A 23,100-nucleotide genomic window follows, 5' to 3' on the forward strand; every position below is an offset into this window, starting at 1 on the left:
TCCAGTGTTGTATCTTCTGTCAGCTATCTGTAAGAAAGCCCCCAGTTGGCCACAGTTGTGGATTGTAGGAAAAAAGACAATTCTGTAAAAAAAAAAAAAATTCAAATGTTCTGAGACATTTACACAAGTTCTGCACCTCACTTCCACTTGAGCTGCTGCTGTTGTGCAGGCCCAGTATTTGATCTGAAGCAAAACTTGCCATTACAAAAGTTAAGCCCCAATGTCTAGTAATCTCTGAAAAGCCTGTGTAACTCCTTAGTCCTCATAGCTGATACTGTGACCTGTTGGGAAAGGCAGAGAGCGGACTTCCAGCTATTGAAGATTTCTTCCTTGGTGAATTAGGAGCTATCACCTTCAGTCATGTGGTTCCAGCACAGACTTGGCTCCGGGCTATGAACCTGAGTGTAGAAGTTTCAATCTCTATAGTGTGAAAGGAAATTTGGCCTTGTTCTAAGCTAGTAGTTTGGTGGACCTCTGGTAGCTGTGGACAATAAGTCTCCTTTTGTGAACATTTACTTTAGATGTAGGAATTCATAACTAACTAGTAGCAGTGGTCACCCCAGGTTGGAACAAGAGAGCCACAGTAGAGGGACAGGGGTAAAGCTCACACTATCTGCCATTTTGTGCTTCTTGAATTGACAGGTTCTGCATGCATTTTAGTAATTCAAGAATAAAAATTAACATTACATATAGATTTTTTAAATTGCCTCTTTGTTTTCCAATCTACAAGATTATTTTTCTAAGGGAGCATTGTGAGAATCAAGGAGTCAAAAACCCCCACTATTAACCAAATGTGAGACCTACAGTAAGTCTTTGCCCTTTTGACCTCAGTTAATGTATCTTCTAAATATCTTCCTGCTGTCCTCTGGAAATTCTATGGAGCCAACCTTATGTGTCAGATGAACGTGTGGCCAAAAGGACAAAACTGTCCTTCCTGTGCCAAAGATTAGGTGGGGTTGGGGTGAGGCCAGGCCAGGCCAGGCCATGGGGGACAGTGCTAGGATAGCAAAACCTGCATCCCTCCAGATCAGGCCAGTAGCCAACAATGGCATGTGATCCACATCATCTTTTCTCCAACTTGTTGGTCAAACTCCTGTGAGTCCCTGCTCCAAAGTGCTGACTGTAGGATCTGGTCCCTGAGAGGCATTCATTGAACTTCTCTACAGTTCATGGTCCACTTTACATAATGAAGACTGCTGCCAAGTATGTGTGTGTGTATGTATACAGAATGTTATACTTAACACTATGTCCTGATATTCTTATGAGAATTTTTTGCTTAATCCATGTAAAAAAAACTAGTGCCAAAATACACAAAAAGTGTCAGCTAATATTCCCAGGCATGGGTTAGTATTAGCACTAGCATTAGTATAAATCAGAGCACATAGAAGGACCCATCTGATCTACCAGTTGAGAATTCGGGTATCATTTCCTCCTCTGCTGCATTTCAGGCAGTGAAAGACAAATCTTTTCAGTAGACTTGGGGAAGAAGGAGTAAACACCTGTGAGACCAAAAGAAGCCCCATGCTGACATATGAGTACTGTCACACACACACACACACACACACACACATACACACACACACACACACATACACACACACACTTGTGGGTCCATCAGTATTCTCAAGCATCTCCCCTGATCTGTGAACTCTATACAGCAAAGGCTAGAATTGGGTGGAAACAGGATTAGAGCAGCTTGTCCACACTTCACCAGCTCTTTGAATGATCTTCCACTGCCCATTAATAGATAGATGTTATCTTAGATGCTCTGCTCTGAGCTGGAGGGACAGTATCTTCCCTTGGGAAGACAGTGAAGGGATTAGACAATCTACATAGGTAATATGAGCAGTCCTGCATCATAAAAATACTTCCTTTAAATGCTAGTTTATTAGAAAGCTTTGAGCACACTTGTCCAATACTGACATATATTCATGTCGTCTCCCTATTTTGTTTAAATAAAAATCTGTATTTATGAACTCTCATTTCTCCTTGCCCCTTCTGGTATATTCGTGTAGTATCTAATGCCTCACTTTAAAGCTTCATTCCCCCCTCTCTCTGGTGAACTTTGGTGAGAGTTATCAAGTAATTTTCTTATTTAATGCAACCAAGACAAAGCTGATGAAGAAAACAATGTTACCTTCAGGTTAGCATAGATATCTGCTCTGATAAAGGAAGATGATGGTCTTACAACCATCATACCAAAGGTCCCTCTGGAGATAGGAGATTGCATTTCCTCTGCCTTCCTAGCTTCCAGGGTAACCTCTGGCCTCCCAGTAAAGGAATTCCTTTCTAAGAAAAAAAACATGCCACCAAATTGCAGAAGGCCACCACATCCACATTATTTCTGCTTAAGAACACTTCTCCTACCATATAGTGCTGATTCACACCAATAACCCTAGCCATTCAGGAGTTTGAGAGCAGAGGATCTCCGTTCAAAGCTTGCCGGGGCAAGAACAGTCCACAAAACTTTTTATCACATTCACCACAAAAAGCAAGTAGGAGAGTTGTGGGCCAAGTGGTACAGTACTACCCTTGAAAAAAAGCGCTCAATGACAGTGCCCAGTCCTGGAGTTCAAGCCTAATACTGGCACACAGACACACAGACACAGACACAGACACACACACACACACACATACACACACACACACACACACACACACACACACACACACACACACACACGAAAAGCTAGAAGTGGAGCTGTGGCTCAATAGTATAAGATTAGTCTCTTTTTGTACATTTTTATTGTAAAAATGCTGGAGAGAAGGGTTACAGTTACATGAGCAAGGTACTGAGTACATTTCCTATTGATCATTGTTACCTCCTCCTTAGTTTTCTCCATACCCTACCTTCCCTCCCACCTCCACAAAATACCCTTCCCATCCCACCCCCACCAAAGTTGTAAAGTTCATTTTCAACTTAGTGTTTTGTACATCTTATTGTTACACTGGGTCAACTGTATCCCCAAAATCAAAGTTCAGTCTTATGTGAAAATTTTCACTAAGGTAAAATGTCAATGCCCAGAGTTCAAACCCAATATCAAAATACATTTTTTTAAAAAGACTACTTTTAATAAGCTTTCCAAACATAACTGGTTGTCTTCCTTTTATGGTACTGAGGTTTGAACTCAGGGCCTCATGTTTTCCAGATACACACTGTAGTATTGAGCCACACTTGTATAATTTTTGCTGTTTTTGAGACAGGGTCTCATTACCTGCTCAGGTGTGCAACTGGATTTCAGTCCTCCCACTTTCCTCTCCCATCACTGCTGGGATGAGAGGTGCACACCCCTGTGCACAGCTTCTTCTGTTCAGATGAGGTCTCAAAGAATTCTACCTGGGTTGATCTGAAAACACAACTTTTGCAGTCTCAGCCTCCCCAAAAGCTAAGCTTTTAGGTTCATATCACTATGCTCGGCTTATTGAAGCCCTAAATTCAATCAGCAATACAAAAATTGAAAATGAAAATAAATTTAAATGGAAAGGCAGTATGGTAAGAGCAGGGTAAAAGGATGGAGCATTGATCTTGGGCAGCTCCTGAAGTCCAATCTGATGGCTTTATTTACCAACATTGGAGAATAAAATGAAACTATGTAACAAGACAGCCCTGTCTGTTTGTCCTTAGCAACAAGACAGCCCTGCCTGTCTTTTCTCATTTATGCCAGAGCCAAAGGGCTCAGTAGACCACGAATAAAGGAGGAAGTTAGAGCTGTGTAAGATGAAAAAGAACAAGCCCGGGACATGTCTGGAAATCAAGAAAGCCTCTGGAGCCTTAGAACTCTTAGGCCTTTCAGAGACTACTATTCCAAAAAAAAAAAAAAAACAAATGTTCAGAGAGAAAGTCAAGATGTGCTCTGAGGTGTGTAGATTCCCTTACTCAAAGAACATACAGACCTCCCAATGGCACAATCCTCCCTGCCAACTATAGTTCTTCACAGTGAGTGTCAGGGGGTAAACACACTGCCCTTTTCTACCTGCCAGACACCAGCCCACATCCTGAGAGCACCAGGACAGCAGTGAGGGAGGGCTCAGCCCTATAACAGCCCGAAGATGAAGCTCAGAGGACCACACCTAATCACATAATGTTCTCAGACCTCATAAAGTTCTAACCGCTGCCAGAAGGTATCCTCAGCCTTTCAAAAAAATCAAGCTGTAATACCCAGTTTTACAGCCTATCCCCACCCGCAGGACTTCAAGGAGGGCAATGAACCTAAGCAAGAAGGAATGAAGGGACAAGAGACACGAAGAATGACAGCAAGACAAGGATTCTGATCAAGATGCAAATTTTTATTTTTCACACAGGGGTATTTATATGCTTAGAATAAGGAAGCTTTTTCATTGGCAGTAGCAGCTGCAGGATGTTTGCTTAGGGCAGTGTGAAAAGGTGGTCGTTAGCAGCTACCTGGTGTTTGTTTGGGGCAGGATGAAAAGACCAGATTCTGTAAACAGCCTCGAGATGTTCCAGTGAGATAGTCAAGCCTATCATGCAGAGAGACTCCCTTTAGGGCTCCCGACAACAGCCCAAACTCCCCACCCAGTATTAGTCCTGCTGAGTGACATGCAAGCTAAATAGGGCTCTCTGATAATTTTCCTAAAATTATCAGGCTCCATGCCAGTGTCCACTCATTTGTCCTCTGGTGACAAAGCCTCAGGGTCCTTCAAGATAGAAGCAGCCATGACCTCAACTCCACCTTCTGTGGGCAGTTCAGCAATCCTTACACTTTTGCTCCCTCAGGGGTTTGTTTCATTTGGGGATAATCTCACAAACACTGTCTCCTAATATCATTGTCCCCGAGGGGCGACTCCCTACCCAAGCAAACAGCCAAACAAGCTGGAGGTGCTCTCTTTGGGAAAGACACACCAGCCTTCCCATGAGCCCATTTTGAGGAGCTCCCCTTTCCCCAGAAGCCTTGGAAGGGGCATCTGCTCCCTCCAGCAGCAGGCCTGCCATTCCTCCCAGACCCAAACTGACCACAGCATCCTCTAGTGAGCTGAACACTCATTTCCAAGTTGGGAAAGCTGCTGTCCCCAAGTTCTTTGTCTGAGTAGATGCTAGGCAGCTTCTTGTGCCTTCAGGTGCCTCAAGTTGCAGACTCTGCAAAGCTATCCAGCAAGGTTTCACCTTTCAGCCTGTCTAGTGTACAGCTAGCCAATCCTGGTGTCTGCTTGAGCTCTGGCTTCCCTGGACATGCAGTGTTAGGGAACCCGCAGCTCCTCCTGCCGGTGCCAGCGTTGAATTGCCCACCAAGAGCGCCAAGTACTCCTGGTCTGTCTACTTTGGTCTTTGGGATTTTGCCCCTCACCAGCATGGGACTCTCTGGTGCATCCAGTTTTAGGGGGATATTTCTGGGTAGCAAGAAAGTCTAACTTTTCATTAGGAAGCCGGCAGTCTACTAATACAGGCTCATCACCTGTCCCCCTGCCAAACTGGACAGCCCTGTTCCTCCAAGGTCCATTGCCCACCCTGTGTTTAGGGGCCCCTTGAGCTCAGCTTCTGCTTCCTGAACATGCCCATGTATTCTGAAAAGAGCCCAGAGAAGCCTTTGACATATGTTGTTCCCCAGAAGTCAGGGGACAGTGAGGCTTCTGCAGTGCACAGCCTTGCTCCTAGCACAGTCACTAACAGGGCAATGCCCCCAGGATCCAACGCAGACCTCTGACTTGGGTAAAAAAGGCTGTGCTTGAGTCGCCCACAAGTCAGTAGTCAGCAGTCCTGGCACATTGGCATCTACTAAGTCCACCCCAGTAGCTATGGGGGCTTTGACAAAAAGAAAGAGGCAGGCACACCTGTGTAGGCTGACTTTGGAGCAGCTCCTCTTCCAGGTGCAGGCGTGGTGGCCTTTGAAGCACAACATGACAGTGCACACACTAGAAGATCACAGCACACACTAGAAGAACTTGGTAAGCCATGGTCCTGTGCTCAGAGACCTGACAGGCAGGAAATCAGAGAGAGAGAGAAAGAGAGAGAGAGGCTAGCTCTGATTTGTACCAGTTTAAATATCCTTGCCGAGAAAATTTTCACCAAGAAATAAAATGGAAAACTTCTAACTCTAACTCTGATGGAGTAGCTGGGATCAATCTAGACTTCCTCCATAAACAATCACAAAAGAGGATGTCATGTGAAAAAAAATATGTATATAAATGTATATATAATATAAATATGTAGGCATATATATGTGTATTCACATATGCAATGTGAATATGTATTGTATGTATAATGTGTGTGTGTGTGTGTGTGTGTGTGTGTGTGTATATATATATATATATGTATATATATATATATATATATAACATACAGGGAGAAAAAAATACATAGTATTTGAAGGAATAATTACCAAAACCTTCCCAAATTTGATTGAAAGTATGAACCCTTCTATGCAGGAATCTAGGAGCTTAAAGAAGTCAATTAACATAATTACACAGGTCCACACTAAGACACATTCTAATTAAACAGTCAAAGACAGAATATCTCCCAAAGCACAGAGACACAACTCATCACACACAAATGATCTTCAATGATATTATGACAAATTTCTCATCCGACACTAGATTAACTATTAGACAGCAAGGGCAACAAATTTAAGTTGCTAAAGGACATATCTAATACCAACCTTTCTAACAAATATATATACTTCCTCCAAATGTGAGCGATGAGCTAAGTAACTAACGATGGCTCAGGCATATAATCCTAACTACTCAGGAAGGTGAATTGTGAGGATTGTGGCTCAGATATTCTGGACCTTGTCCCCTCAGGAGCAAGTTGTAGGACAGCTGTCCTTGAGAAGGCAGAGGCCTTTTTGCCATTTCATTGGTGGAACAAGATATAGGATAAGGTGGGCATCAAGAATGGAGGCTATTGGTTAGTGTCTCCACAGAAGCAATTTATGAGATTCAGGAGTCTTCTATAAGGTCAGAGGACTTTGAGTACTGTCCTAGTGGTTTCAGGAATGGCATAATAGTGACCATAGCAACCTCAAGCCAACATGGAGTCCTTAGCCACAGTCTTTGAAGCCTATGAGCTACAGTAGCAATGCTGGCAAGCTATGATTGGTCCACTTTTTCTCTGACCTCACTGGCCCAGACTCTGATTGGTCCATTTCCTCTATGATGTCACTATGCTGGGCTGTGATAGCTCCATTTTGAGAGGTCATGCAGGATATATAGGAAGCCACTATACTCCAACCTATGTCAGTTAACACCTTTAGGAGCTCTTGATTGGTGACCCACTGGACTGTCTCAAAGCTAAATTCATGATTTTTTTGGCTGGGGGGTGAGTTGTTATTTGGATTTTAGTATTTATTTTTACTTTTTCTGGGTTTTTCATTATTTTATTTAGTTAATTTTAGGTAGACTTGCTGCCTGCCACCATAGCAGAAGCATGGAAGAATACAAAGAATCATCCTCCAGATCTTTGAAGGAGGAGATCATCAAACAATACCAGATGAAAGAGCTCATTGAACATGGTACTAATGGACAAGTGAAGCTGGCCCATCCTCACCTCACACACATGGCAGTGGCAGTTAAAATACTCCTGAAAGGAGAGTTCTCCAGTCATCAGTTAAAGAATGAGGTGGACATTTTTAAGACGGTATGGCACAAACACATCATGAAGTTGTACCAGGTGATGGAGAAGGAAGAGTATATGTATTTCATCATGGAACTGGTCAGTAGAGGATACCACCTGGGTTGGATCTGAAAATTCTGCAACCTATATGAGGATGAAACCAAGAGGCTCTTCACACAAATTATAAGTGCTGTTCACTACCCACACTAGAATAGAATCACACACCAAGACCTTAAGTCCAACAACATCTTCTTGGATACCAAAGGTAATATCAAGGTTAGCGGTTTGGTCTGAGCATCTGGTTCACCCTGGGGCAGTTGCTATCGAATATATGTGCTGCTGTGCTATTCAATCCCTCTAAATTTTCCTGGAAAAAAGAAATGATGGCTGGGTGCCAGTGGCTCACACCTAGCTATTCAGGAGGCTGAGATCTGAGGATCACGGTTCAAAGCCAGCCCAGACTGGCTCTACCCTCTGAGCAGACTCATACTGATACCAAAGACTAATATGAGGAGGAAATGGCAGTGGATAGAGGAGGCTAGCAAAATAGCTACCACTCTTCTCAGAACAAGCTATTGAATGTGGGCCTAAGAACAGAGCAGTTCCAGACAAAGGGGAGGAGAGCCCTAAGAGATATCAAAGATAACTTCACTTGAAACACAGAAGACCCTGTTATTGAGATGGGAGAGATTTGTAGGTGGTCTACTAAAAAAGAGTTGTAAGTGGGATTCAAGAATGGAGATCAAAACATTTTGCCCAGCAACACCCTCAGTCCAGCCAAGAAGACAGATGCATCAACTGCCTTAGGTTTCCTCAGGAGAGATTCCAGCCAAGGGGCACCTTATATTGCAGTGTAACTGAACGTTGTAGTTATCAAAGCATGTAATTTTTGTGCATTGTATCAGTTCCTTGCACATTCAAAACTACTTGAATTACACTTGAAATACACCCTAGTCTTTAAAAATATAGTTTGATTTATTTTATTCTTTGCAGTCTCGTTATATAGCCAAGTCTGATCTTAACTTCATAATTCTCCTGCCTAGTATCCCAAGTGTTGGGATTACAGGTGTGTACATCTATGTTATCCATCATACTATTATTTGCATGTTTCCTTAAGTTTTAATACTTTATTTTATCCCTTGGCAGTACTGTGGTTTTGATTCAGAGGCTGGTGCTGGGCAAGCAAGTGCTCTACCTTTTGACCCCTGTCCCCAGCCCCTGTACTTCATTTTACTTTAGATGAGTTCTTATTGTATTATTTTGCTTGGGTCAGAATCAGACTGTGATTGTAATGTATTTTCCTGCTGGGAAGCTTATTTTGTCCTTTTATATTTTTTGTAAATATAATTTTTCTTCTTATTAAAAAGAAGAGAAGGTACACAGAGGTGTTACATTTATATAAGTCATTTTAAAATTCAAAATCTTATTTTAAAAGAGTAAAAATGCAAATAATCACTAAAATTTATCTCTATAAAAAAATGACTACCAGATTAAATTTTTTTGGAGGCTAGGTAAGTGGCATTTGGTATTGTTCTCACTTCAGCTCTAGACAATGCTTCACAGTTCCAGGCCTGCATGACCTAAATAAAAACAAGTAAAAAGTAAGAAAAATGATCCTTTAGGGCACAGCTGTGGAAGATTTGAAATACTCTTGTGTATTTTATTGACCATTTTTACATTTCTGTGGTAATGAAAAGTGATATAACAATTATGGTAGAATTTGACACATTCTTCTAACAAAACATAGCATGACCACATTACCCAGCAATCCCATTGCTCATTGCATAACCAAAAGAACTGAAAAGAAAAAACTAATAGCTCATATGCCAATGATAACAGCAACATTTACAAGAGTCAGAAGTTGGAAATACCTGGAGTGTCTATCAGATGAACAGGTTTATAAAATATGAGGTATGCATAAATGGATTATGCCTTATCCACAGAAAAGCTGCAATTTAATATATGTCTGTCATGGATGGACACCAAAAATAATCTACTATTTATGTGAAACATATTGACTAAACCATTTCATAAGAGAAACTGGAAGATTAAAATTTCTGGGGCAGGTCATTGGGGTGATTATTACTCAATGATTGTGTGGATTCCATCAGTATCGAAAAGATAGTTCACAAATAGAGGTAATGGTTACAAAGCAGTGTGGATATAATTAATGTCACTGAATTTTATACCTGCCTAGCAAGCATGAAGCCCTGCGTTCAACCCCCAGCACATCCAAAAAAAAATGCTAAATCTTCCTTCTGTTACCTACCTTGAGTGGTAGGTGTTTTTCTACTGTTTTGATTGTATTCCTCAGAGGATCTCTGGTGGATCTCTGATGTTTAGTCATGCATTACAGAAAATCCATTATTTGAATATTAATTCTGAGTTTTAAAGGAAACCTCATATATTAAAATGAGAGCAATGCTTGCAGTATTAACTCAAGAGGCTAAAGCAGGAAGATCCTTACACAGTTAAGGCTTCATAGAGAGGTCATGTCTAACTGTGGTATCTGCTGAAACTGGAGGGACAATTATTTGTAAGCAATTACAAGTGAGAGATAAGAGAGAGATAAGCTTTTGATCACATATTTTGGTCATGTCAGCTTGTATTTAATATTTACATGATTTTTAAAAATTTCCCTTTTTCCCTTACTCTCAGTATGTCATTTTGAAACTTTGTACTATGTTCTCATTTGCCACATTAAAAAAAAAAAACATAGGTTTTCTTTATATCATATTAAACATTTTTTTTATTTTTTCTATATTACAACTACTTTTATTTATTTTTGAAAGCTTTTAGCATTTTTTTTTCTGCATATAGGGAGTGGCCACTCTCTCAGAGATTTTTCTCAGTTCTGCCAATTGAACCACAGATCAACTTCCAGATTCATTCTTTGAAAAGTCTCATGCAAAGCCCAGCACAACTAAGGAGGCTGAAATCTGAGGATCTTGGTTTGAAGTCAGTCTGAGCAGCAAAGTCTGAGATTCTTATCTCCAATTAATCACCAAAAAGCGGTGGGTAGTAGAACTCTAGCCTTGAGTAAAACAGGGCAAGTTCAAGCCCTAATACTGGTAATTACACAAACAAGTCTCATGGACTTTCTTGCTTGGGCTGGCTTTGAACTGCAGCCCTTAGATTTCAGCCTCCTGGGTAGTTAGAATTAACAGGCATGAGAAACCAACTGCTGACTTATATTAATTTTTTTTGGTCGTTCATGGGGCTTAAACTCTGGGCTTAGGTGCTGTCCCAGTGAACTTCAGCTCAAGGCAAGCACTCTACCGCTTGAGCCATAGAACCACTTCCAGATTTCTGGTGGTTTATTGGAGTTAAGAGTCTCACGGACTTTCCTGCCCGGGGTGGCTTGGAACTGTGTTCCTCAAATATCAACCTCCTGAGTAGCTAGGATTACAGGCGTGTGCCACTGGTACCCGGCTTATTTTACTATTTTTAACCATCTCTTTCTTGCCTTCAACCTCAATACTTTTTTAAATTTTGTCCAGTAGACTTGATCTTTGGGCCACATTGCTGTTTCTTAGTTATTTTGAAGGGGGGTAGGGGTTGAACGCTCAGCTTGGGTGCTGTCTTTGTGCTCTTCAGCTTAAGGCAAATGCTCTACCAGTTTACCCACAGAGTCACTTCAGGTTTTCTGGTGTTTAATTGCAGATAAGAGTCTCATGAACTTTCCTGACCAGGCTGGCTTTGACCCATGATCTTCATATCTCAGCCTCCTGTGTAGTAGGATTACAGGCTAGAACCAGCAGTGCCCGTCTGTTTCTTAGCTTTCTGACTCAAGGATGATGTTTTACAACTTCAACTACAGCTCCACTTCTAGCTTTTTTTGGTTTATTGGACATAAGTTTCAAATGTACTTTTCTGGGTAGTCTGGCTTCAAACCATGATCCTCAGATTTCAGCTTCCTGAGGTGCTCTGATTATACATATGAACCACAAACCCATTGATCAATTAAAAATATTAATATGTTTTATTCACTTTTATTTTTAAAATTTTCCTTGCTTTTATTGTTGTATATGTTCTAGTCCTGGGACTACAAATCAGGGCCTGATACAATGCCAGAGATTTATTTCAAGACTAGTAGCTTGCCACATGGGCCAAAGTATAATTTGTGGCTATACTTGTTTTGTCTTCGTGCTTGAACTAAAGCCCTGGGTGTTGTACTAGAAAGTGATTGCCCAGTTTGCATCTTTGGTCACAGCTCAACTCCAGGTTTTTGTTTTTTTTTTTTTACTTCTTGGTAGTTAATAGGAGATGAGTTTTATGCAAAGCCTAGCATGAATCAGTGGGCTGAATTCTGAGGATCATGGTTCAAAGCCAACCAGGGCAGGAAAGCCCATGAGACTCTTAGCTCCAATTAATCAATGAAAACCTGAGAGTGGTAGAGCTCTGTCCTTGAACAAAACAACGTAAGTTCAAGCCACAAGATAGCACACAAATGCACATACAGAGAAAGCTTCATGGACTTTCTTGCATAGGCCAGCTTTGACCCATGCTCTCAGATTTCAGCCTCTCTTCATCCTCTCTCCTTTGAAAATTTTATTGGCCCTGTAGCTTGACTTCTGACTCTAAGGCCTATGTGTTAGCTTTTAAACTCAAGGCTGGTGCTTTACCGCCTCATCCACAGCTCAAGGCTTTGTGCCATGTGGCTAGAGATAAGAATGTCAAGCACGTTCCTTCTTAAGCTGACTTGACTCTGCAATGCTCAGTTGTCAGCCTCTTGTGTAGTAAGGATTACACACATGGCCATCAACATTTGGGTCATTTTAAAACTTTAATATGTGCTTGCTTCCACCTTTTTTTCTTTTTCTTTTTCCATTTTTGCTTGTCCTGGGAGTAGAAATTGAAGCTCAGATGTTGTCTCATGGCATACATGGGACCAACCATAACATTTGGCTTTTGAGGGGAGGTTAATTGGAGAGAAAAGAATCAAATAGAGCTAGGCCAATTTCAGGAGGCTGAAAATTTAGGAGAGTTCATGACACTCCTATCTCCAACTAACCACTAAAGTCTGAGAGTTGTAGACCATTGAGCAAAATAGTGCAAGTTCAAGCACCAGGACTGGCAAACACACACACACACACACACACACACGTGTCTTATGAACACTATACCTGAGCTGCGCTTTAAAGAGTACCCTCATATGTCAACTTGAGTATATAGAATTACAGACATGAGCCACCAACGATTGTCTCATCAAAACCTCTGTTACTTGGTCTTTCTTCTCTTCTTCTACCCTTCTTTTCATTTATTTCACTCCTTTTGTGTGTGTTGGTGCTGGAGCTCGATCTCATGCAAGGCCTGGCCTAATTCAGAAGGCTGAAATCTGTCCATCATGATTTGAAAGCAACCTGAGCAGGAAAGTCCATGAAACTCTTATCTCCCTTCAAGCAACAAAAACTTATCCCCAGTGTGGCCACCACACACAAAACAGTCTACTGTAATTTCTTGATTGAGTTTGCCTTTACACAGGATCTTATATTTCAGTCTCCTGCATTTCTAGAATTACAGACATGAGCCAACAGTTCTTGGTTCTCTACTTCCAAGCATTTAATTTTCTTATTGTGATCCTGAGGCTGGATCTCTGAGCCAGGGCACTGTTTCAATAAGTTATTCTTTCAAGGCTGGTGCTTTACAACTACAACCACAGCTTTATTTCTGGTGTTTTTTGCTGGTTAGTTGGAGACTTATGCACTTCCCTGTTCAGGCTGGCTATGAACAACAACCTTCAGATTTCATTCTTGTGAGTCAGTAGGATTACACATATCGACCAAACATTCATGCATGGATCATTTTGAAAATTTAATTGGATTTTCTTACAGGGGGGGGTTCTTTTTCCTAATCCTGGGGCTTGAACTCAGGCCTTGGGCACTGTCCTTGAACTTCTGTTACTCAAGGTAAGAACTCTACTACTTGAGCCACTGTGCCACTGCTAGCCTTTTTTATTTATGAGGTACTGAGGATACAAATCCAGGGATTAAAACATGGCAGGCAAGCACTCTGTCACTAAGCCACATTCCCAGCCATTCTTACACCTTTCTATTTGTATTTTTATTTTCTTGTGTATGCTGGTCCTGGGTCTAAAAATCAGCCCAGTTGCAGTCCCAGAAGTTTTTATTCAAGACTAGCACACTAAGACATGAACCACAGCATAACTTGTGGCTATTAGTTTTTGGTTTTTTTTTAAGTAGCTACTTAGATTTGAGTCAATGAATTCTACTGGGGCTGGCTTTCAACTGTGATCCTCAGATTTGAACCTCCCGAGTGGCTACTGTCACAGATGTGTGCCACCTATGCTTGGCTCATTATAAGCTCTGGAATTAGTCATTTATTCTCCTAACTTTTCTGCAATTATTTATTTTATTGTTTGTGTGTATGTTGGTCCTGAAGTTAATATCAAGATCTGGGTGCTGTCCCAGAAATTATTTTCTCATTTCTGCCATTGAAGCCACAGCTCATCACCAGGTTTTATTTTTCTTCCTTTTGGTGGTTAATTGGAGATAAGAGTCTCATGTAAAGCCCAGCAAGACACAGGAGGCAGAAATCTGAGGATTGAAGTTGAAGCTATCCTGGATAGGAAAGTCCATGAGACTATTTGCATCAACTAAATACTCAAATTCAAGCCCTAGGCACACAGTAAAAAAGCCCCATGGACTTTCCTGTTTGGACTGGTCTTAAAATGTATCTTCAGACTTCAGCTCCATGAATAGCTAAAATAATAAGCAGGAACCACCAGCCCCAGGCTTATTTTCAAATCTCAAATGGTCATTTCTCCTCTTCTTTCAGTTTTGTTTTTGGTCGACTTTGCGCTGAATTATGGACCAGGGAACTGTTTCCCAGTTTTTTTTCATGAAATTTCAGTACTTTACAACTACTATCACACCTTCATATCCAGCTTTTACTGGGTAGTTGGAGAAAAGAATTTCAATCACTTTCCTGCCCAGGCTGGCTTTTAGCGGTGATCCTCATATTTCATCTTTCTGAGTAACTAGGAATACACACATAAACCAATAACTCATGACTCATTTTGAAACTATAATTTTCTCATTCTCCCATCTTTTATAATTTGTGCTTTTTTTTCTTTTCTTTGTAAGTGTCTGTGCTAGGGCATCAGCACCAGGGTCTGTGTGCTGTCCCAGAGCTTTCTGTTTAAAACTAGCACTCTACCACATGTGCTAGAGCACAGCTAGTGGCATATTTTTGGTGACAAGTGAGACATAAGAGTCTCAGGGATTCTCCTACCTGGGCTAGCCTTCAACTGTGATCCTAGGCTTTCATTCTCCTGAGTAGCTGATAGAACATCAGTGAGCTACCAATGTCATTGGATCTGTCATTGAACTATGTCATTGGATCTTCCTTCTGCATTTCTACCCTCCTTTAATTCTTCTGTGATTGTCTTGGGGCTTGAACTCAGTGCTTGGTTGCTGTCCCAGAAACTGATTGCCCAATTCTGCCACTTGAGCCATAACTCAATTGCCAGGTTTTTTTTTCTTTTATTTTTGACAATTAATTGGAGATAAGAGTCTGAGACAAAGCCTAGCATAAATCAAGCTAGCCTGGGAAGGAAAGTCCATGAGACTATGACCTCCAATTAACCACTGAATAGTTGGGAGTGGTAGAACTCTATCCTTGAACAAACCAGCACAAGTTCAAGGATGGCACACACAAGCTTCAGGATGGCACAGAGATGTACACACACAAAGTCTCATGGATTTTCTTGCTTGTGTTAGCTTTGAACTCTGATCCTCAGATTTCAGTCTCTCTTCTTCCACTGTCCTTTTTATTTATTTGTAATTTTTAGTGGTCCTGCAGCTTGACCTCTGGCTCTGGGGACTATTTCTTAGCTTTTTAAACAAAGGTTGCTACTTTATCACCTCAGCTTCAGCTCAGGGCTTTGTGCTAGGTAGCTTGGATAAGCATCTCAAGCACGTTTATGCCCAGGCTGACTTGATATCACAATCCTCAGATGTCAGCCTCTTGTGTAGTTAGGATTATACACAGGACCAACAACCCTTGTGTCATTTTAAAACTTTAATATGTGCTTGCCACTATCTACTGTTGTTTACTCTTTTTTTGCATGTGTGTGTTGTTACTGGGTCTACAAATTGGGACTCTTATTCTGTCCCAGAAGTTTTTATTCAAGGCTATCCACTATTACATGAGACACACTATAACTTTTTGGCCCTTTTTTGGGGAGGGTGATTAATTACAGACAAGATTTTCATGGACTCTACTGCCAGGGCTGGACATAAACCATCATCCTCAGATTTTAGCCACTTGAATAGCTAGTAGAACATGTATGAGCCACCAATGCTTGATTCATTTAAGCCTTTGTCACTCACTCTTCCTTGGTTACTTCTACTCTTCTTTATTTCTTCTGTGCATGTCCTGGGGCTTCAACTCAGGGTTTAGGTGGAGTCCCAGAAAATATTTGCCCAGTTCTGTCACTTAAGTCATAGCTCAAATTCCAACTGAATTAGGTGGCTGAAATCTGAGGACCACGTTTCAAAGCTAGCCTGGGCAGAAAATCGATGACACTCTTATCTCCAATTCACCACCCAAAATCTGCTAATGCTAGGGTACTAGCAAAGTATGGTACACAAACACACACATCACAAATACAAACACACACACACACACACACACAAACATACACACACACACACACATACACCCAAAGTTTCCTGGATTTTGCTTCTTGACCTGGCCTTGAAAGTTGATCCTCAGGGGTTGGGAAGATGGCTCAGAGGTAGAGCGCTTGCCTTGCATGCATGAAGCCCTGGGTTCAATTCCTCAGCACCACATAAGAAAAAAGAAAAAAGCCAGAAGTGGCGTTGTGGCTCAAGTGGTAGAGCACTAGCCTTGAGCTGAAGAGCTAAGGGACAGTGCCCAGGCCCAGAGTTCTTGCCCCGCGTCTGGACCCAAAAAAAAAAGAAAAAGAAAAAAAGAAAGTTGATCCTCAGATTTCTGCCTCCACGATCAACAAGCACCAGGCTTATGTTTCAATTTACAATTGGCCTTTCTTCTCTTTTCCTACATTTTTTTAGCACCAGGAATTGATCTCTGGATCAATAAACAAGTTTTTTTTTTTTTTAGCTTTTTCAACAAATACAATGTTTTACAACTACAGTGATATCTACACTGGGTAGTTGGGTAAAAGAGTCTCATGTACTTTCTTGCCCAGTCTAGCTTTGAACCTTGAATAGCTAGGAATACACATATGAACCAAAACCAATGCTCATTTTGAAACTGGCTTTCTCTTTTCCCATCATTTTTAGTTTGTGTTTTTTTTTGTTTTTTGAAATGTGTGTCTAGGATTTCAACTTAGTGCTTAGGTGCTGTTCCAAGCTTACTGTTTGAGACTACCACTCAACCGCACGAGCCAAAGTACAGCTTGTAGCTTATTTTTGGTGGCAAATTAGATAGATAAGTCTCATGAGTCTCATGGACTCTCCTGCCTTGGCTGGTCATGAACTGTGATCCTTAGATTTCATCCTCCTGAGTACCTCATATAACATGTGTGAGCAACCAATGTTTGATTCATTTCAACCTCTATCACTGATAGAGGTTTTGTACTTCTATCCTCCTTTTCTTTTATTTCTTCTGTGTTTGTCCTGCAGCTTGAACTCAGGGTCTGAGTGCTGTACCAGATACTATTGCCCAGTTCTGCCAGTTGACCACAGCTCAATTCCAGGGTTTTTGTTTTTTTTTCTGTTTTGGTGGTTAATTAGAAATGAGTAGAGCCTGTCAAGATTCATGAGGCTGAAATGAGGATCAACGTTTGTAGCAGCCTGGGCAGGAAAGTCCATGATATCTCCAATTATAACCACTAAAAAGCTGAGAATAGTAGAGTCTTGAGAAAAACAGTACAAGTTCAAGCAACAGGACTCTCACACAGACATACAGACACACACACACACACGTGTCTTATGGACTTTCCTAATTGGTCTGGTCTTTAAATATTATCCTCATATTTTAGCCTCCTGAGTAACTAGAATTACAGTTATGAGCCACCAATGATTGGCTGATTGGCTCATTGAAGCCTCGGTTATTGGTTCTTCTTCTACCCTTCTTTACATTTATTCATTTCATTGTTTTGTGTGTGATGGTCCTGGAGCTAGAACTCATGCAAGGCCTGGCCTGTTTCAGGAGGCTGAAGTCTGACCATCATGGTTCAAAGCCACGCTGAGCAGAAAGTCTAAGATCCTTACCTCCAATTAACTGCCAAAAATCTGGGAGTAGTACAGTTCCAGCCCTAGGATGTGCCACAAAGAACTGTCTTCTGGGCTTTCTTGCTAAGTTTGGTCTTTACACTGGATCCCCATATTTCTGCCTACTGAGGTTCTTGAATTACAGGCATGAGTCACCAGCCCTGGGTTCTATTTTTCTTATCTTTTTTTTGTGATCCAGAGGCTGGATCTCTGAGGCACTCAGGGCACTGTTTTGTAGCTTTCTCACTCAAGGCTGGTGCTTTACAACTCCAATCACAGCCTCACTTCTGTTTTCTTGTTTGTTTGTTTTGCTGGTGATTTTATGATAAGACACCATAATCCTCAGATTTCATCTATCTTAGTTTCTAGGATTACACACATGAAACAAAAACTCATGGCTCATTTGGAAAATTTAATTGGATTTTCCAATACATTTTTTAATTTCTATTTTTTATTTCTATATGTATGCTGGGCTTTGGGCTATAAATCAGAGCCTGGGTATTGTCCCAGTACTTTTTATTTTTGCCGGTCATGGGGCCTGAACTCTGGGCTTGGGCACTGTCTCTCAACTCTTCAGCTTGAGGCTAGAGCCCTACCACTTGTTCCACAGTGCCACTTCTGGCTTTTTTTCTTATTTTTTGCTGAGGAATTGAACCCAGGGCCTCATGCATGCAAGGCAGCACTCTACTACTGAGGCAACTTCCCAGCCCCGTCACAGTACATTTTTAATACTAGCATGCTAATACGTGAGCCACAGCACAATTTGTGGATTTTTTTAAAAAAACTGTAGTTGGCTAATTAGAGATAAGTCCATGGACTCACCTGCCTTGGCTGGCCTTGAACACTGAGTCTCAGATGTGTGACCCTTGAGTAACTTTAATAACAAGTGTAAGCTACCTCAGTTTTTATTTTATCCTCTGAAATTTGCTCTCCCTTTTCTTCTTCTACCTTTCTTTTCATTTATTTATTTTATTCTTGTTTGTACTGGTCCTGAAGCTTATCTCAAGATGTGGGTGCTGTCCCAGAAATCAGTCTCATTTCTGCCATTGGAGACACAGCTCAACCTCCAGCTGTTTTTTTTCTTTTCTTTATTTTTTTCGTGGTTCATTAGAGATAAGAGTCTCATGCAATGCACAGAATACCTCAGGAAGCTGAAATCTGAGGATCACAGTTTTGAAGCCAGCCTGCAAAGGAAATTCCATGATTCTCTTTATCTCCAGTTAGCTGGTAGTGATCCCACCAAAAAGCTGAGATTGATAGAACTCCAGCCTTGAATAAAGTAGAACAAATTCAACTCTCATGACTGGCACACACAGAAAAATGGCCAAAGGATTTCCCTGCTTGGGCTTGCCTTTTAAATGGTATTTTCTGATTTTAGTCCCCTATGCAGTTAATATAACATGTGTAAGCCACCTGTGATTGATTAATTTAAAACTCTGTCACTGGCTATTACTTTTTCTACACTTCTTTATTTCTTTTGTGGTGGTCCTTAGGCTTTAACTTGGGGCTTTGGGGTTTGTCTTTTTATGTCTTCTATATAACTTGTTCCAGTTTTGTTCTAATGTTTCATTTGTTTATGTTGCTTTTTATATCTTACATAAGTAAATTTTTATATCTCACAAAAGTAACTTTTAGCTGGTGGCTCATGCCTGTTATCTTACTCAGGAGGCTGACATCGAGGATCACAGTTTGAAGCCAGCACAGGCAGAAAAATCTTGGAAATTCTTATCTCCACTACACTACCAAATGTACTAGAAGTGAAGATATGACTGAAGTAGTAAATTGCTAGACTTGAGCAAAAAACTCAGAGCCCAGGTCTCAAGTTCAAACCCTTGGACTGGCACAAAAAGAAAACTTTCATTAACTTATATTATACCAGGATTACTGGTGTGAGACACCAGTTGGTTTTAAGAACCAACTTTTGTAGCAGCTGCCACTTTTGATGTTTTCCCTAGGAACTTTTATGTTGTTTTTTTCCATGCCTTACATTTACATTCCATTAAATGGCATTCTTATTTCCTTTGTTTGGAGGGACATATCAATAATTCAATGACAAATCAAAAAAGGCATGTCTTGAATTTTTCTTTAATTTAAATAGGAAAGGGAAACGCTGAGTCTAAACCTAGCAGAGAGTGAATGACGGTTTGTTTAATGTATTCGTGAATGTGGGAGCCTGCCATTTTGGGTGCTTTCGTGGTGGGGTCATCCTACAGCTTCACAATAACTTCTATGATGTCACAACCTCTTTTTCCATCACAACGGATAGGTGTCAGCCACTGATCTCACCTTTATGTGGACTTAGATACACAAGGAGGAAAAGAATAATTAGAATAAATGACTATTAACTACAAGACCACAGCTTGATGAGTTTTCCTGACTGAATTCTGATATTACATGAGCAGAGCAGGCTCACCTCTATACAAGGGTACTAAGCATTAAGGCACATCTCTACACAAAGCTACTAAGCACTAAGGACCAGGCACTGCCGTAGGCAACTGGAGAAACATGTGAATACAGCTATGAATGGCCTTCTCCATGCAAATTTCATGCTGAAGGAGAAAACCAAAAATCCCAATGATAATATCAATGAATCAGAAAGATGGTAATCTGGGGAGACAACTTCACATTGAGGATGGGAGGAAGAGACATATGATCTAACAGCAGGGGACTTCATCCATGCTGGCACCAATCTCAATCCCAGATCTCATCCTTCTGAGTAGCCAATTATAGGTATGAAGCACCTGCAGTGGGCTCTTTGATATCAATATCTAACCAATGTGTGCTAAGTTTCTTGAGAGGAAGGTTCAAAATTAAGCATATTATGTATCCTAAACATTCATTTCATTATCTTCTAATTATTTGAATATGAGCTGTATTCCTCACTTTTTGGAAAAACCAAGACAATTTTTTTTTCATTGTTCAAATCCTGGGGAGGGAAGGAAAATCACAGCTTCTTTGCCAAACTAGAAAGTAATAGTCATTTCAACTTACCAGTTTTTCCAAATAGTATGTCTTGTCCTTGATGGATTTTTCATCTTCAACAATGTTAGATGGATGAAATTATAAATGGGAGAAAAGCAACCACATAGTAGCAAGTTTATCACAATGACATATAATCTGTCCACTTTCTATCCAATGAAAACATTTGCCACAAGAACTAAAAAACTTGAATAAAAACTTGGAGATTCTACTCTTTATACAAAGTTGTTTTTTTGTTGTTTTTTGTCAGTCGTGGGGCTTGAACGCTGGGCCGAGGGGCAGTCCCTTAGCTATTCAGCTCAAGGAAAGCACTCTAGCACTCGAGCCACAGCACAACTTCTAGTTTTCTGGTGGTTATTTGTAGATAAGCTTCATGGAGTTTCCTGCACAGGCTGGCTTTGAACTGCAATCTTCATGTCCCAGCCTCCTGAGTAGATAGGAATACAGACATGAGCCATCAGCACCTAGCCAAACTTGTATTTTCTTCAGTTTTGCTGGCTTGAATGATTACCAAGGAAAAAATAGAACCTAAAATTATTATTTTGTGCTAAAATTTGCAATAGTTTTACCACGAAGAATAGTGAAATATTTAGAATTACATATTTTGAGAAAATGTAGCTTATTAGCTTTTATTGTTCTAAAATAATAGAATCTCTTTTTTGTAGACACTGTACTCTGAGTTCAGAACTTGTACATGTTGACAGACACTCTATTCTGTGAGCCACATCCTTCTCATTTTTAAATCAATCATCACTTAAATAATTTGAAGCTCACAGGCATCTTTTGTTAAGATTAAGTAAAATAAGCCTAAACTCCTGCCTTTTGAGTAACAGAAGAAATCCTAATATCTAGAATATATAGACAAAAAATGAAACACCCTAAGAACAAATAATCTAATCAATAAATAGGCAAGGGAATTGACTAGATAGTTCCCCAAAACTGATGTAGGTATCTAAGGAATACATGAAAATATTCAACACCGTTAGTAATCAAGGAAATGCAAATCAAATCTATGTTGAAGTTCATGTCTGCCTAATCAGAATGCCTATTAAAAAAGAAAACAGAAATACTTGCAATGAGGTGGGGAAAGATACCCTACACAATGATGGCAATTAAGTGAATCATTACAGCCCCAACAGAAATCAGTGTGGAAGTTCCACACAAGAAATCCTACATATACACCTGAAGAAATGTAAGTCAGCCTTATAGTACAGCTATTTGCACACTCATTTTTTACAGCATGATTCAAAATAATCACATTCCAGAATTGGCCACCACAGGCAGAAAAGTGTGTAAAACTATTATCTCCAATTAACAATTAAAAATCTGGGAGTAGGACTGTGTACCAAGTCGCAGAGTACCAGCCTTGATGGAAGGAAGCCAATCAAGAGATTAATGTCCTAGGTTCAAGCCTCAGGACTGGCAAACACACACACACACACACACACACACACACACACAATGCTTCCTATATTTTTTAGCCAAGTTTCTTATTCCCCTAAGATTCATACATCTATGACAGATCTAAATGTAATGGGAAAGAGATATTTATAATGATAAACTTCTACTGAAGAACCCAATTTTTTCTTGTTTTTTTTTTTGTGGTCTTTGGACTTGAACTCATGGCCTGAGTGCTGTCTGTGTCCATTTTCCCTCAAGGTTGGTGCTCTACCACTTAGATACAGTGCCACTTCCAGGTTTGTGATAGTTTGTTGGAGATAAAGAGTCTCAAGAACTCTGACCTCCACACACTAATTTCTAATTGCAATTCTCAGATTTCACATTCCTGAATTGGTAGAATTAGAGGCCTGATCCACCAATGCCGGGCTAGAACCTGAGTATTTTCACCATTGCTCATTGGAAGAGTTCAATTCTTTTTCCTCCAGAACACTTACCAAGCACAGTTCTCTCTGGATGGTAATCAAGCAAATACAGAGGCACCAGTAGCTCACACCTGTAAATCCTAGCTACTGAAAAGTCTGAGATATGAGGATAGTGGTTCAAGGCCAGCCCAGACAGGAAAATCTGGGAGACTTTTAGTCCCAATTAACCACAAAAAAATGCCATATGTTGAGTTGTGGCTCAAGAAGTAGAGCTCTACCTTGATCAAATACCTCAGGGATAGACCTCAGGCCCTGAGTTCAAGGCCCAAGACCAGTGCACATGCAAACACACACAATTTAATAACATGGTTCTCAAACCTAGCAAGGTGCCATCCTAATCCATTAATGTCATGCTTTGTTATGAGAACTGGAAAAGTCTAACGTCTGGCGTGGGCTGGTAAACAGCATCTGGACATAGTAATTAGCTCACAGCCAGTCAGACCAACCCAGA

This window comes from Dipodomys spectabilis, unplaced genomic scaffold (genome assembly GCF_019054845.1).
Source record: "Dipodomys spectabilis isolate Male_0828 unplaced genomic scaffold, ASM1905484v1 ptg000058l, whole genome shotgun sequence".
Classification (NCBI taxonomy): Eukaryota; Metazoa; Chordata; class Mammalia; order Rodentia; family Heteromyidae; genus Dipodomys; species Dipodomys spectabilis.